General features: G+C 37.8%; 1 protein-coding gene across 2 annotated transcripts in view; it reads right to left on the reverse strand.

Annotated features, from left to right (window-relative positions):
* Window positions 1-15472, reverse strand: part of CFAP53 (cilia and flagella associated protein 53) — a 73018-nt gene that overhangs the window by 51390 nt on the left and 6156 nt on the right. The gene's annotated exons all lie outside the window — the stretch shown is intronic.

Below are 15472 nucleotides of genomic sequence, written 5' to 3' on the forward strand. Positions count from 1 at the left end.
ATGTAAGATCAGATACCATAAAACTCCTAGAGTAAAACATAGACAGAAGACTCTTTGACATAAACCATAGCAATATTTTTTTGCATCTGTCTCCTAAAACAAGGGAAATAAAAGCAAAAATAAACAAATGGGACCTAACTAAACTTAAAAGCTTTTGCACAGCAAAATAAACCATCGACAAAATGAAAAGACAACCTACTGAATGGGAGAAAATATTTGCAAATGATATGACTGATAAGGGGTTAATATCCAACATATATAAACAGTTCATACAACTCAACATCAAAAGAAAAGGAAAAAAAAACCCGATTAAAAAATGGGCAGAAGAACTGAAGACATTTCTCCAAAGAGGGTATGCAAGTGGCCAAAAAGCACATGAAAAGATGCTCAACATGGCTAATCATCAGGGAAATGCAAATCAAAACCACAAATGAGGGGATTCCCTGGTGGTCCAGTGGTTAGCACTCCATGCTTTCACTGCCAGGGGCCCAGGTTCAATCCCTGGTCGGAGAACTAAGATCCCATGAGGTGCGAGGCGCAGCCAAAAAAAAAAAAAAAGAAGAAGAAGAAGAAAGAAACAGAACCACAATGAGATATCACCTTGCACCTGTCAGAATGGCTATCGTCGGGGGAGAGCTCCAAGATGGCAGAGGAATAAGACGTGGAGATCACCTTACTCCCCACAAGTACATCTACATGTGGAACAACTCCTACTGAACACTGGCAGAAGACCTCAGACCTCCCCAAAGGCAAGAAACTCCCCACGTACCTGGGTAGGGCAAAAGAAAGAAAGAAAAACAGACAAAAGAATAGGGACAGGACCTGCACCTCTGGAAGGGAGCTGTGAAGGGGGAAAAGTTTCCACACAGTAGGAAGCCCCTTCACTGGCAGAGAGGGGTGGCAGAGCGGGGAAGCTTCGGAGCCACAGAGGAGAGCACAGTAACAGGGGTGCAGAGGCCAAAGCGGAGAGATTCCCACACAGAGGATCGGTGCTGGCCAGCACTCACCAGCCAGAGAGGCTTGTCTGCTCACCCACCAGGGTGGGTGCGGGCTGGGAGCTGAGGCTCGGGCTTCGGAGGTAGGATCACAGGGAGAGGACTGGGGTTGGCTGCGTGAACACAGCCTGAAGGGGCTAGTGAGCCACAGCTAGACGGGGGCGGGGGGTCGGGGAAAAAGTCTGGAACTGCCTAAGAGGCAAGAGACCATTGTTTTGGGGTGCGTGAGGAGCGGGGATTCAGAGCACCGCCTAAATGAGTTCCAGAGACGGGCGCGAGCCGTGGCTATCAGTGCGGACCCCAGAGACGGGCATAAACTGCTAAGGCTGCTGCTGCAGCCACCAAGAAGCCTGTGTGTAAGCACAGGCCACTAGCCACACCTCCCATCCCGGGATCCTGTGCAGCCCACCACTGCCAGGGTCCCGTGATCCAGGGACAACTTCCCCGGGAGAACACATGGCACGCCTCAGGCTGGTGCAACATCACGCCAGCCTCTGCCGCCGCAGGCTCGCCCCGCATTCCATACCCCTCCCTCCCCCCGGCCTCAGTGAGCAAGAGCCCCCGAATCAGCTGCTCCTTTAACCCCGTCCTGTCTGGGTGAAGAACAGGCGCCCTCAGACCACCTACACGCAGAGGCAGGGCCAAATCCAAAGCTGAACCCCAGGAGCTGTGCGAACAAAGAAGAGAAAGGGAAATCTCTCCCAGCAGCCTCAGGAGCAGCAGATTAAATCTCCACAATCAACTTGATGTACCCTGCATCTGTGGAATACTTAAATAGACAACAAACCATCCCAAAATTGAGGCGGTGGACTTTGGGAGCAACTGCAGACTTGGGGTTTCCTTCCTGCATGTAATTTGTTTTTGGTTTTATGTTTTTCTTAGTTTAGTATTTAGAGTTTATTATCATTGGTAGGTTTGTTTATTGATATGGTTGCTCACTTCCTTTGTTTTTTATATATATATATATTTTTTTTTTTTTTCCTTGTTCTCTTTTAGTGAGTGTGTATGTGTATGCTTCTTTGTGTGATTCTGTCTGTATAGCTTTGCTTTTACCATTTGTCCTAGGGTTCTGTCTCTCCTTTTTTTTTTTTTTTTTTAGTATAGTTTTTAGCGCTTTTTATCATTGGTGGATTTGTTTTTTGGTTTGGTTGCTCTCTTCTTTCTTTCTTTCTTTTTTTAAAATTACTTTTTAGTTTTTATTTGTTAATAATAATTTAAATTTTTTATTTTAATAACTTTATTTTATTTTATTTTTTTCTTTACTTCTTCCTTTTTTTCTCACTTTTCTTCTGAGCCATGTGGTTGACAGGGTCTTGGTGCTCTGGCCAGGTGTCAGGCCTGTGCCTCTGAGGTAGGAAAGCCGAGTTCAGATGTTGGTCCACCAGAGACCTCCTGGCTTCATGTAATATCAAACAGCAAAAGCTCTCCCAGAGATCTCCATCTCAGCACTAAGACCCAGCTCCACTCAATGACCAGCAACCACAAGTGCTGGACACCCTATGCCAAACAACTAGCAAGACAGGAACACAATCCCACCCATTACCAGAGAGGCTGCCTAAAATCATACTAAGTTCACAGACGACCCAAAACACACCACCGGATGCAGTCCTGCCCACCAGAAAAAGACAAGATCCAGCCTCATCCACCAGAACACAGGCACTAGTCCCCTCCACCACGAAGCCTACACAACCGACTGAACCAACCTTAGCCACTGGGGGCAGACAACAAAAACAACAGGAACTACGAACCTGCAGCCTGCGAAAAGGAGACCCCCCAAACACAGTAAGTTAAGCAAAATGAGAAGACAGAGAAACACACAGCAGAGGAAGGAGCAAGGTAAAAACCCACCAGACCAAACAAATGAAGAGAAAATGGGCAGTTCACCTGAAAAAGAATTCAGAGTAATGAAAATAAAGATGATGCAAAATCTTGGAAATAGAAGGAGAAAATACAAGAAACGTTTAACAAGGAGCTGGAAGAGCTAAAGAGCAAACAAACAATGATGAACAACACAATAAATGAAATAAAAAATTCTCTAGAAGGAATCAATAGCAGAATAACTGAGGCAGAAGAACGGATAAGTGACCTCGAAGATAAAGTAGTGGAAATAACTACCGCAGAGCAGACTAAAGATAAAAGAATGAAAAGAATTGAGGACAGTCTCAGAGACCTCTGGGACAATATAAAATGCACCAACATTCAAATTATAGGGGTCCCAGAAGAAGAAGAGAAAAAGAAAGGGACTGAGAAAATATTTGAAGAGAATATAGTTGAAAACTTCCCTAATATGGGAAAGGAAATAGTCAAGTCCAGGAAGTGCAGAGAGTCCCATACAGGATAATTCCAAGGAGAAACATGCCAAGACACATATTAATCAAACTATCAAAAATTAAATACAAAGAAAAAACATTAAAAGCAGCAAGGGAAAAGCAACAAATAACATACAAGGGAATCCCCATAAGGTTAACAGCTGATCTTTCAGCAGAAACTCTGCAAGCCAGAAGGGACTGGCAGGACATATTTAAAGTGAAGAAGGGGAAGAACCTACAACTAAGATTACTCTATCCAGCCAGGATTTCATTCAGATTCGATGGAGAAATTAAAACCTTAACAGACAAGCAAACACCAAGAGAATTCAGCACCATCAAACCAGTTTTACAACAAATGCTAAAGGAACTTCTCTAGGCAGGAAACACAAGAGAAGGAAAAGACCTACAATAACAAACCCAAAACAATTAAGAAAATGGTAACAGGAACATACATATTGATAATTACCTTGAATGTAAATGGATTAAATGCTCCAACCAAAAGAAATAGACTGGCTGAATGGATACAAAAAAAAGACCCATATGTATGTTGTATGCAAGAGACCCACTTAAGACCTAGGGACACATACAGACTGAAAGTGAGGGGATGGAAAAAGATATTCCATACAAAAGGAAATCAAAAGAAACCTGGAGTAGCAATTCTCATATCAGACAAAATAGACTTTAAAATAAAGACTATTACAAGAGACAAAGAAGGACACTACATAATGATCAAGGGATCAATCCAAGAAGAAGATATAACAATTGTAAATATTTATGCACCCAACATACGAGCACCTCAATACATAAGGCAAATGTTAACAGCCATAAAAGGGGAAATCGACAGTAACACAATCATAGTAGGAGACTTTAACAGCCCACTTTCACCAATGGACAGATCATCCAAAATGAAAATAAATAAGGAAACACAAGTTTTAAATGATACATTAAACAAGATGGACTTAATTGATATTTATAGGACATTCCATCCAAAAACAACAGAATACACATTCTTCTCAAGTGCTCATGGAACATTCCCAGGATAGATCATATCTTGGGTCACAAATCAAGCCTTGGTAAATTTAAGAAAATTGAAATTGTATCAAGTATCATTTCTGACCACAACGCTATGAGACTAGATATCAATTACAGGAAAAAATCTGTAAAAAATACAAACACATGGAGGCTAAACAATACACTACTAAATAACCAACAGATCACTGAAGAAATCAAAGAGGAAATCAAAAAATACCTAGAAACAAATGACAATGAAAACACGATGACCCAAAGCCTATGGGATGCAGCAAAAGCAGTTCTAAGAGGGAAGTGTATAGCAATACAATCCTACCTTAAGAAACAAGAAACATCTCAAATAAACAACCTAACCTTACACTTAAAGCAATTAGAGAAAGAAGAACAAAAAAAACCAGAGTTAGCAGAAGGAAAGAAAACATAAAGATCAGATCAGAAATAAACAAAAAAGAAATGAAGCAAACGATAGCAAAGATCAATAAAACTAAAAAAAAAAAAGCTGGTCTTTGAGAAGATAAACAAAATTGATAAACCATTAGCCAGACTTATCAAGAAAAAAAGGGAGAAGACTCAAATCAATAGAATTAGAAATGAAAAAGGAGAAGTAACAACTGACACTGCAGAAATACAAAGGATCATGAGAGATTACTACAAGCAGCTATATGCCAAAAAAATGGACAACCTGGAAGAAATGGACAAATTCTTAGAAATGCACAACCTTCCGAGACTAAACAAGGAAGAAATACAAAATATGAACAGACCAATCACAAGCACTGAAATTGAAACTGTGATTAAAAATCTTCCAACAAGCAAAAGCCCAGGACCAGATGGCTTCACAGGCGAATTCTATCAAACATTTAGAGAAGAGCTAACACCTATCCTTCTCAAACTCTTCCAAAATATAGCAGAGGGAGGAACACTCCCAAACTCATTCTACGAGGCCACCATCACCCTGATACCAAAACCAGACAAAGATGTCACCAAGAAAGAAAACTACAGGCCAATATCACTGATGAACATAGATGCAAAAATCCTCAACAAAATACTAGCAAACAGAATCCAACAGCACATTAAAAGGATCATACACCATGATCAAGTGGGGTTTATCCCAGGAATGCAAGGATTCTTCAATATACGCAAATCAATCAACGTGATACAGCATATTAACAAATTGAAGGAGAAAAACCATACGCTCATCTCAATAGATGCAGAGAAAGCTTTCAACAAAATTCAACACCCATTTATGATAAAAACCCTCCAGAAAGTAGGCATAGAGGAAACTTACCTCAACATAATAAAGGCCATGTATGACACACCCACAGCCAACATCATTCTCAATGGTGAAAAACGGAAACCATTTCCTCTAAGATCAGGAACAAGACAAGGTTGTCCACTCTCACCATTATTATTCAATATAGTTTTGGAAGTTTTAGCCACAGGAATCAGAGAAGAAAAACAAATAAAAGGAATCCAAATTGGAAAAGAAGTAAAGCTGTCACTGTTTGCAGATGACATGATACTGTATATAGAGAATCCTAAAGATGCCACCAGAAAACTACTAGAGCTAATCAATGAATTTGGTAAAGTAGCAGGATACAAAATTAATGCACAGAAATCTCTTGCATTCCTATATACTAATGATGAAAAATCCTAAAGAGAAATTAAGGAAACACTCCCATTTACCACTGCAACAAAAAGAATAAAATACCTAGGAATAAACCCACCTAAGGAGACAAAAGACCTATATGCAGAAAACTATAAGACACTGCTGAAAGAAATTAACAATGATAGAAACAGTTGGAGAGATATACCATGTTCTTGGATTGGAAGAATCAATATTGTGAAAATGACCATACTACCCAAAGCAATCTACAGATTCAATGCAACCCCTATCAAACTACCAATGGCATTTTTCACAGAACTAAAACAAAAAATTTCACAATTTGTATGGAAACACAAAAGACCCCGAATAGCCAAAGCAATCTTGAGAAAGAAAAATGGAGCTGGAGGAATCAGGCTCCCGGACATCAGATGATACTACAAAGCTACAGTAATCAAGACAGTATGGTACTGGCACAGAAACAGAAATATAGATCAATGGAACAGGATAGAAAGCCCAGAGATAAACCCACGCACATATGGTCACCTTATTTTTCATAAAGGAAGCAAGAATATACAATGGAGAAAACACAGCCTCTTCAATAAGTGGTGCTGGGAAAACTAGACAGCTACATGTAAAAGAATGAAATTAGAACACTTCCTAACACCATACACAAAAATAAACTCAAAATGGATTAAAGACCTAAATGTAAGGCCAGACACTATAAAACTCTTAGAGGAAAACATAGGCAGAACACTCTATGACATAAATCACAGCAAGATCTTTTTTGACCCACCTCCTAGAGGAATGGAAATAAAAACAAAAATAAACAAATGGGACCTAATGAAACTTCAAAGCTTTTGCACAGCAAAGGAAAACATAATCAAGATGAAAAGACAACCCTCAGAATGGGAGAAAATATGTGCAAATGAAGCAACTGACAAAGGATTAATCTCCAAAATTTACAAGCAGCTCATGCAGCTCAATATCAAAAAAACAAACAACCCAATCCAAAAATGGGCAGAAGACCTAAATAGACATTTCTCCAAAGAAGATATACAGATTGCCAGCAAACACATGAAAGGTTGCTCAACATCACTAATCATTAGAGAAATGCAAATCACAACTACAATGAGGTAGCACCTCACACCAGTCAGAATGGCCATCATCAAAAAATCTACAAACAATAAATGCTGGAGAGGGTGTGGAGGAAAGGGAACCCTCTTGCACTGTTGGTGGGAATGTAAATTGATACAGCCACTATGGAGAACAGTATGGAGGTTCCTTAAAAAACGAAAAATAGAACTACCATACGACCCAGCAATCCCACTACTGGGCATATACCCCGAGAAAACCATAATTCAAAAGAGTCATATACCACGATGTTCAATGCAGCACTGTTTACAATAGCCAGGACATGGAAGCAACCTAAGTGTCCATCGACAGATGAATGGATAAAGAAGATGTGGCACATATATACAATGGAATATTAGCCATAAAAAGAAATGAAATTGAGTTATTTGTAGTGAGGTGGATGGACCTAGAGTCTGTCATACAGAATGAAGTAAGTCAGAAAGAGAAAAACAAATACCGTATGCTAACACATATATATAGAATCTAAAAAAAAAAAAAAACGTTCTGAAGAAACTAGTGGCAGGACAGTAATAAAGGCGGAGATGTAGAGAATGGACTTGAGGACATGGGGAGGGGGAAGGGTAAGCTTGGATGAAGTAAGAGAGTGGCAGGGATATATATACACTACCAAATGTAAAATAGATAGCTAGTGAGAAGCAGCTGCATAGTACAGGGAGATTAGCTCAGTGCTTTGTGACCACCTAGAGGGGTGGGATAGGGAGGGTGGGAGGGAGATGCAAGAGGGAGGGGGATATAGGGATATCTGTATATGTATAGCTGATTCACTTTGTTATACAGCAGAAACTAACACAACATTGTAAAGCAATTATACTCCAATAAAGATGTTAAAAAAAAAAAAGAATGGCTATCATCAAAAAGAACATAAGTAAGAATGTTGGCAAGGATGTTACACTATTGGTAGCGATGTAGATTAGTGCAGCCACTATGGAAAACAGCATGAAGGTTTCTCTAAAAACTAAAAACAGAACTACCATATGACCCAGCAATTCTGCTCCTGGGTACATATCCAAAAAAAAAAAAAAAGATAAACACTAATTCAAAAAGACACACGCACCCCCAATGTTCATAGTAGCATTATTTATAATTGTCAAGATATGGAAGCAAACTAAGTGTCCATTAACAGATGAATGGATAAAGAAGATATGGCATATATATACAATGGAATACTACTCAGCCATAAAAAAGAATGAAATTTTGCCATTTGCAGCAACATGGATGGGTTTGGAGGGCATTATGCTAAGTGAAATAAGTCAAACAGAGAAATACAAATACCGTATGATATCACTTACATATGGAATCCAAAAAAATACAGGAAACTAATGCATATAACAAAAAAGAAGCCGACTCACAGATATAGAGAACAAACTAGTGGTTACCAGTAGGGAGAGGGAAGGGGGGAAAGGCAATACGGGGGTAGGGGATTAAAAGCGTTTTTTTCATGATGTACCAACTTTTTCTCTGTGAAAGACACCACTAAGAGGAAAATAAAAACAAGCTACAGACTAGGAAAAAATATTTCTAAACCACATATCCTACAAAGGACTCACATCTGGAATATACAAAGAATTTTCAAAACTTAACAGCTAAACCAATTAGAAAATGGGAAAAAATATGAAGAGACACTTCACCAAATTGAATATACACATGGCAAATAAGCATATGAAAAGTTGTTCAACAACACCATCCATTAGGGAAATGCCAGTAAAGGTGGCAATGAGATATCATTACACACCTCTGTTCTAATAGTGACAGTATGAAAAGCTGGCAAAGACATGGAAAAACTTAATCTTTTACACCTTACTGGTAGAAATATAAAATCGTACAGCCACACTGGAAAACAATTTGTCAGTTTCTTACAAAATAAAGCATACATATAAGACCCAGAATATGGCAATTATCCTAGAGAAAGGATATCTGTACACAAATGTTCATATCAGATTCATTCATAATAGTTAAAAGTTAGAAACAATCAAAATGTACTACAATAAGTGAATGGTTTATAGAAACTTAAGCACATCCATGCAATGGAATAATACTCAGCAATAAAAAGGACAAACTATTGATATGCAATTTGGATGAACCTCAAAGGCAATTCATTGACTGAAAAAAGCCAATTTCAGAAGATCACATATTGTATGATTTCATTTATATAAAATTCTTGAAATGATGAAATTATGGAGATGGAAAAGGGATTAGAAGTTGCCTGAGGTTAGGAATGATGGGGGTGACAGTGGTGGTTGTGACTATAAAGGGGAGCACAAGGGAGACCTTTGTGGTGATGGAACAGTTCTGTATCTTGATTGTGGTGGGGGATTAGATGGATCTACACGTGTGATAAAATGGCACAGAATTATATACATACATTATACCAATGTCAATTTCCTTGTAGGATACTATGTTATAGTTACATAAGATATAACCATTGGGGAAAACTGGGACTGTAAGAATACATGAGATTTTTGTACTATCTTTGCAATTGCTGTGAATATATAATTATTTAAAAATAAAAAAATTTTAAATCACTGGTTACCTTGTCATTGTTATTCATTTCATTTCATTTCATTATTATTACTGAAAATAATTTTGCTGTTTAGAAGACTTGGAGCAATAAAAATGACCCATTCTAGGGTATCAAATATTCTAGGTATGCCACTGAATATAGCTAAAAGAAATGAATGTGCTTGTCCACCAGAAGGCATGTACAAGAATGTCCACAGCAGCTTTATTTATAAGAATAAACTGGAAATAACTGAAATGCCTATAACCTGGAAGATGAATAAATTGTGGTATATTCACACAATGGAATACTAAAAGGAAGAGGAGGGGAAAGGAGAGGAAGAGGAAAAATTTCATCTCACTTTATGTATACATTAAAGCCTCAATTACATTTTCAGTAATGGGGCCTGATTTAGCATCCTCGATCAAAATTTAAAACTGCCCCTTCACTCTTATAATGAATTAAAACTATATTTGCTGCTCTGTATTAAAGAGTTGGCAGTATTACATTAAAAACACTGAAAACAGTTGGATTTCAAATGAATTACGGTAGTCTCCCTTATCCACCATTTCACTTTCTACAGTTTCTATTACCCACGATCAACTGTGGTCTGAAAACATTAAATGGAAAACTCCAGAAATAAACAATTCATAAGTTTTTCAATTGCACTCTGTTCTAAGTAGCGTAATGAAATTTTGCACCCACTTGGGATCTCCAACCATCAACATTTTCTGCTCCTGACATCAACCATCAACATCTTCATGGATCAATGATCCAGGATCACCCGAAGCAGGTGATCCTCCTTCTGACAGGTGGTCAGAAGGCCAGCAGCCTAATGCTACATCACAACGTCTACATCATTCACTTCACTTCATCTTACTTATCACATAGACATTTTATCATCTCACATCATCACAAGAAGAAGGGTGAGTACAATACAATAAGATATTTTGAGACAGAGAGATAGACCACATTCACGAATCTTATTACAGTATATTGTTATAACTGTTCCATTTCATTATTGTCGTTAATCTTTGACTGTGCCTAATTTATAAATTAAACAGGTCTGTATGTATTGGAAAAAACATAGTATATAAAGAGTTTGGTACTCGTCCCAGTTTCAGACATTTACTGGGGATGGATAAGGGGGGCTACTGTATATTGTTGCAGGATATAACTGTTTCTTCAAAAATTCTAATAATTCATCTAACTAGCAAGTTATACAACTTGAAGTTGTATACTTAGTTATATAAGATCTCTCTATGAAATCTGTGAAAATTGTTACCAAATTAATATGTATTTTAAGAGCACAAACCACTTATGAAACTTCATTTTTATTACTGTGTCAAAAGACATTTACTAGAGAGTGGAAAATATATTAATGGTCCATTGAAATTCACTTCCCAGTGTCCCCTCTGCCCCTTACAGCATCTTCTCCTCTAGCAGACAGTAGGGAGAATCCAGATCCTGCCAAAGACAGGATGTGAGGCTATGCTTTACATGCACTCGAGAGAACAAGAAGTGTAGAGCAGGTGCATCCATAGAAAAGGTCTGAGAAAGCTCTCAGAATCCCTAGCTGGGCTGATTGGTGATGGTATTTCTGTCCTGAGGCCGGCTAGTAAAAACTGGAGGGGGTAAATACTTCTTTAAATGCAAAGACAGGAACACAAGACTTCAAAGCATACAAAAAATCAAGGAAACATACACCAACAAAGGAACACAATGATTTTCTAATAACCAATCCTAAAGAAAGAAAGCTCTATGAATTACCTGATGAAGAATTCCAAACAACTGTTATAAGGAAGGTTGGTAAGCTACAAGAGAACACAGATAGACAATGCAACAAAATCAGGAAAACAACACAGGAACAAAATGAGAAATTCAACAGAGATAGAAATCATCAAAAAGAACCAAACAGAAATTCCGGAGCTGAAGAATACAATGAATGAAATGAAAAATCCAAGAGACAGCATCAACATCAGGCATGAACAAACAAAACAGAGGGAAAAAATCTGAGAACTCAAAGACAGGTAATTTGAAATTATCTAGTCAGAGTGTCTGAATGGATAAAAAACAAGACCCAACAATATGCTGCTTACAAGAGACTTGCTTCAGCTTTAAGGATACACATATCTTTAAAGTGAAGGGATGGAAGAAGATATTTCATGCAAGTAAAAACCAAGAGAGCAGAGGTAGCTACACTTATGTTAGATAAAACACACTTTAACTCAAAAGCTGTAATAAGAGACAAAGAACGTCATTATACAATGATAAAAGGGTCAATTCATCAAGAGGAAATAACAATTATAAATATAGACTCATCCTTTGGTATCTGCAGGGGATTTGTTTGAGGACCTGCTACAGATACCAAAACCCACAGATGCTCAAGTCTTGTAGTCAGCCCTCCACATCCCTGGTTCCACATCTGCGAATTCAACTAATCCCGGATCATGTAGTACTGCATTTATTGAAAAGACCACGTTTAAGTGGACCTGCAGAGTTCAAACCTGTGTTGTTCAAGGGGTCAGCTGTATATGCACCCAACATGAGAGCACTCAAATATGTTAAGCAAATATTAACAGATATCAAAGGAGAAACAGACAGCAGTGCAGTAATAGTAGGGGACTTCAATACTCCACTTTCAACAGTGCATAGATCATCCAGACAGAAAATCAGTAAGGAAACACTGCATTGAACCATACTTTAGATGAAATGCACCTAACAGACATACAGAGAACATTCCATCTAATAGCAGCAGAATACACATTCTTCTCAAGTACACATGGAACATTCTCCAGGATAGATCACATGCTAGGTCACAAAAAAGTCTTAACAGATTTAAAAAGATTAAAATCATATAAGTATCTTTTCTGACCACAATGGCATAAAACTAGAAACCAAACACCAGAAGAAACCTGGAAAATTAACAAATATGTGGAAATTAAACAACACACTCCTGAATAACCAATGGGTCAAAGAAGAAATGAAAAGGGAAATCAAAAAATATCTTAAATGGGCTTCCCTGGTGGCGCAGTGGTTGAGAATCTGCCTGTCAATGCAGGGGACACGGGTTCGAGCCCTAGTCTGGGAAGATCCCACATGCCGCAGAGCAACTAGGCCCGTGAGCCACAATTACTGCGCCTGTGCGTCTGGAGCCTGTGCTCCGCAACAAGAGAGGCCGCAATAGTGAGAGGCCTGCACACCGCGATGAAGAGTGGCCCCCGCTTGCCACAACTAGAGAAAGCCCTCGCACAGAAACGAAGACCCAACACAGCCATAAATAAATAAATAAATAAATTTAAAAAAAAATCTTAAATGAAAATAGAAATACAACATACCCAAACTTATGGGATGCAACAAAAGCAGCTTTAAGAGGGAAGTTTATAGCAATAAACACCTATATTACGAGAAAAGAAAGATCTCAAATAAACAACCTGACTTTAAACCTCAAGGAACTATAAAAAGAACAAACTAAGCCCAAAGTAAGCAGAAGGAAGAAAATAACAAAGATCAGGGCAGAAAGAAATGAAACAGAGACTAGAAAAATGATAAAACATATCAATGAAACTAAGAGCTGGTTTTTTGAAAAGATAAACAAAATTGACAACCTTTAGCTGGACTAGCTAAGGAAAAAAGAGAGAAGACTTGAATAAATAAAATCAGAAATGAAAGAGGAAACATTACAACTGATACTACAGTAATACAAGGGATCATGAGAGACTATTATGAACAATTATATGCAAACAAATTAGATAATCTAGAAAATGGATAAATTCCTAGACACATATAACCTACCAAGGCTGAATCATGACAAAATAGAAAATCTGAAAAGACCAATAATGAGTAAGGAGATTGAACCAGTAATCAAAAATCTTCCAATAAACAAAAGTCCAGGACCAGATGCTTTCACTGGTGATTTCTACCAAATATTTAAAGAAGAATTAATACCCATCTTTCTCAAATCCTCCAAAAAAATTGAAGAAGAGAAAACACTTCCAATATCCCTGAAGAACACAGATGCAAAAATCCTCAATACAATACTAGCATGGCAAATTTAACAGCACATTAAAAGAATCAGATACCATGATCAAGTGGAATTTATCCTTGGGATGCAAGGATGGTTCAGCACATGCAAATCAATAAATGTGATATACCACATTAACAGAATGAAGGATAAAAATTATATGATCATCTTAATACAGAAAAAGGTTTGACAAATTCATGATAAAAAAAAAAACTCTCAACAAATTATATATAGAAGGACTGTAGCTCAACACAATAAAGGTCATATATAACAAGTGCACAGCTAACATCATGCTCAAAAGTAGAAAACTGAAGGCTTTTCCTCTAAAATCAGGGATAAGACAAGGGTGCCCACTCTTGCCACTTGTATTCAACATAGTACTGGAAATCCTAGCCAGAGCAATTAGGCAAGAAAAAGAAATAAAAGACATCCAAAATGAAAAGGAAGAAGTAAAATTACCTGTTTGCAGATGCCATGATCTTGCATATAGAAAACCCTAAAGACTCCATCAAAAACTGTTAGAACTAATCAATGAATTCAGTAAAGCTATAGGATTTGAAATCAACAAACAAAATCAGTTGCATTTTTTACACTAAAAATGAACTATCTGAAAGAGAAATTAAGAAAACAATCTCTTTTGCAATAGCTTCAAAAGCAATAAAATATGAAAGAATAAATTTAACCAAGGAGGATAAAAATCTGTACACTGAAAATTATGACACTGATGAAAGGAATTGAAGACTCAAATAAATGGAAAGATATCCTTTGTCCCTTGGGTTGGAAGAATTAATATTTTTAAAATGTCCATACTGGGGCTTCCCTGGTGGCGCAGTGGTTAAGAATCTGCCTGCCAATGCAGGAGACACGGGTTCGAGCCCTGGTCTGGGAAGATCCCACATGCCGCGGAGCAACTAAGCCCATGAGCCACAATTACTGAAGCCTGTCCACCCTAGAGCCCGTGCTCCGCAACAAGAGAAGCCACCACAATGAGAAGCCTGCGCACCACAATGAAGAGTAGCCCCCGCTCTTCGCAACTAGAGAAAGCCCGCACGCAGCAACGAAGACCCAACGCAGCCAAAAATAAATAAATAAAATAAATAAAATTAATTAATTAATTAATTAATTTTAAAAAAATGTCCATACTACGCAAAGTGATCTACAGGTTCAATGCAATCCCTATCCAAATTCCAATGGCATTTTCACAGAAACAGAAAAAGAAAACTCCCAAAATTCCAACTGAATTACAAAAGACCCTGAACAGCCAAAGCAATCTTGAGAAAGAAGAACGAAGCTGGAAGCATCACACACTTGATTTCCAACTATATTACAAAGCTATCATAATCAAAACAGTACGGTAGCTGCATAAATACAGATGCATAGACCAGTGGAACAGAATAGAGGGCCCAGAAATAAACCCAGGCATATATAGTCAACCAATCTTTTACAAGGAGGCCAAGAACACACAATGAGGAAAGGATAGACTCTTCAATAAACAGTCTTGGTAAAACTGGATATCTACATGCAAAAGAATGAAATTGCATCCCTATATACACCATTCAAAAAAATTAACTCAAAATGGATTAAAAACTTAAACATAAGACCTGAAACTGTAAAACACATAGAAGAAAACATAGGGAAAAAGTTCCTTGACATTGGTCTTGACAATGATTTTTCAGATATGACACTGAAAACAAAGGCAACAAAATGAAAAATAAACCAGTAGGACTATATCCAATTTAAAAGCTTCTGCACAGCAATGGAAACAATCAACAAAATAAAAAGGCAACCTACAGAATGGGAGAGAATATTTTCAAACCATATATCTGTTAAAGGGTTAATATCTAAAATACATAAGAAACTCAT

The sequence above is a fragment of the Balaenoptera ricei genome, chromosome 14, assembly GCF_028023285.1.
Source record: "Balaenoptera ricei isolate mBalRic1 chromosome 14, mBalRic1.hap2, whole genome shotgun sequence".
NCBI classification, from domain to species: Eukaryota; Metazoa; Chordata; class Mammalia; order Artiodactyla; family Balaenopteridae; genus Balaenoptera; species Balaenoptera ricei.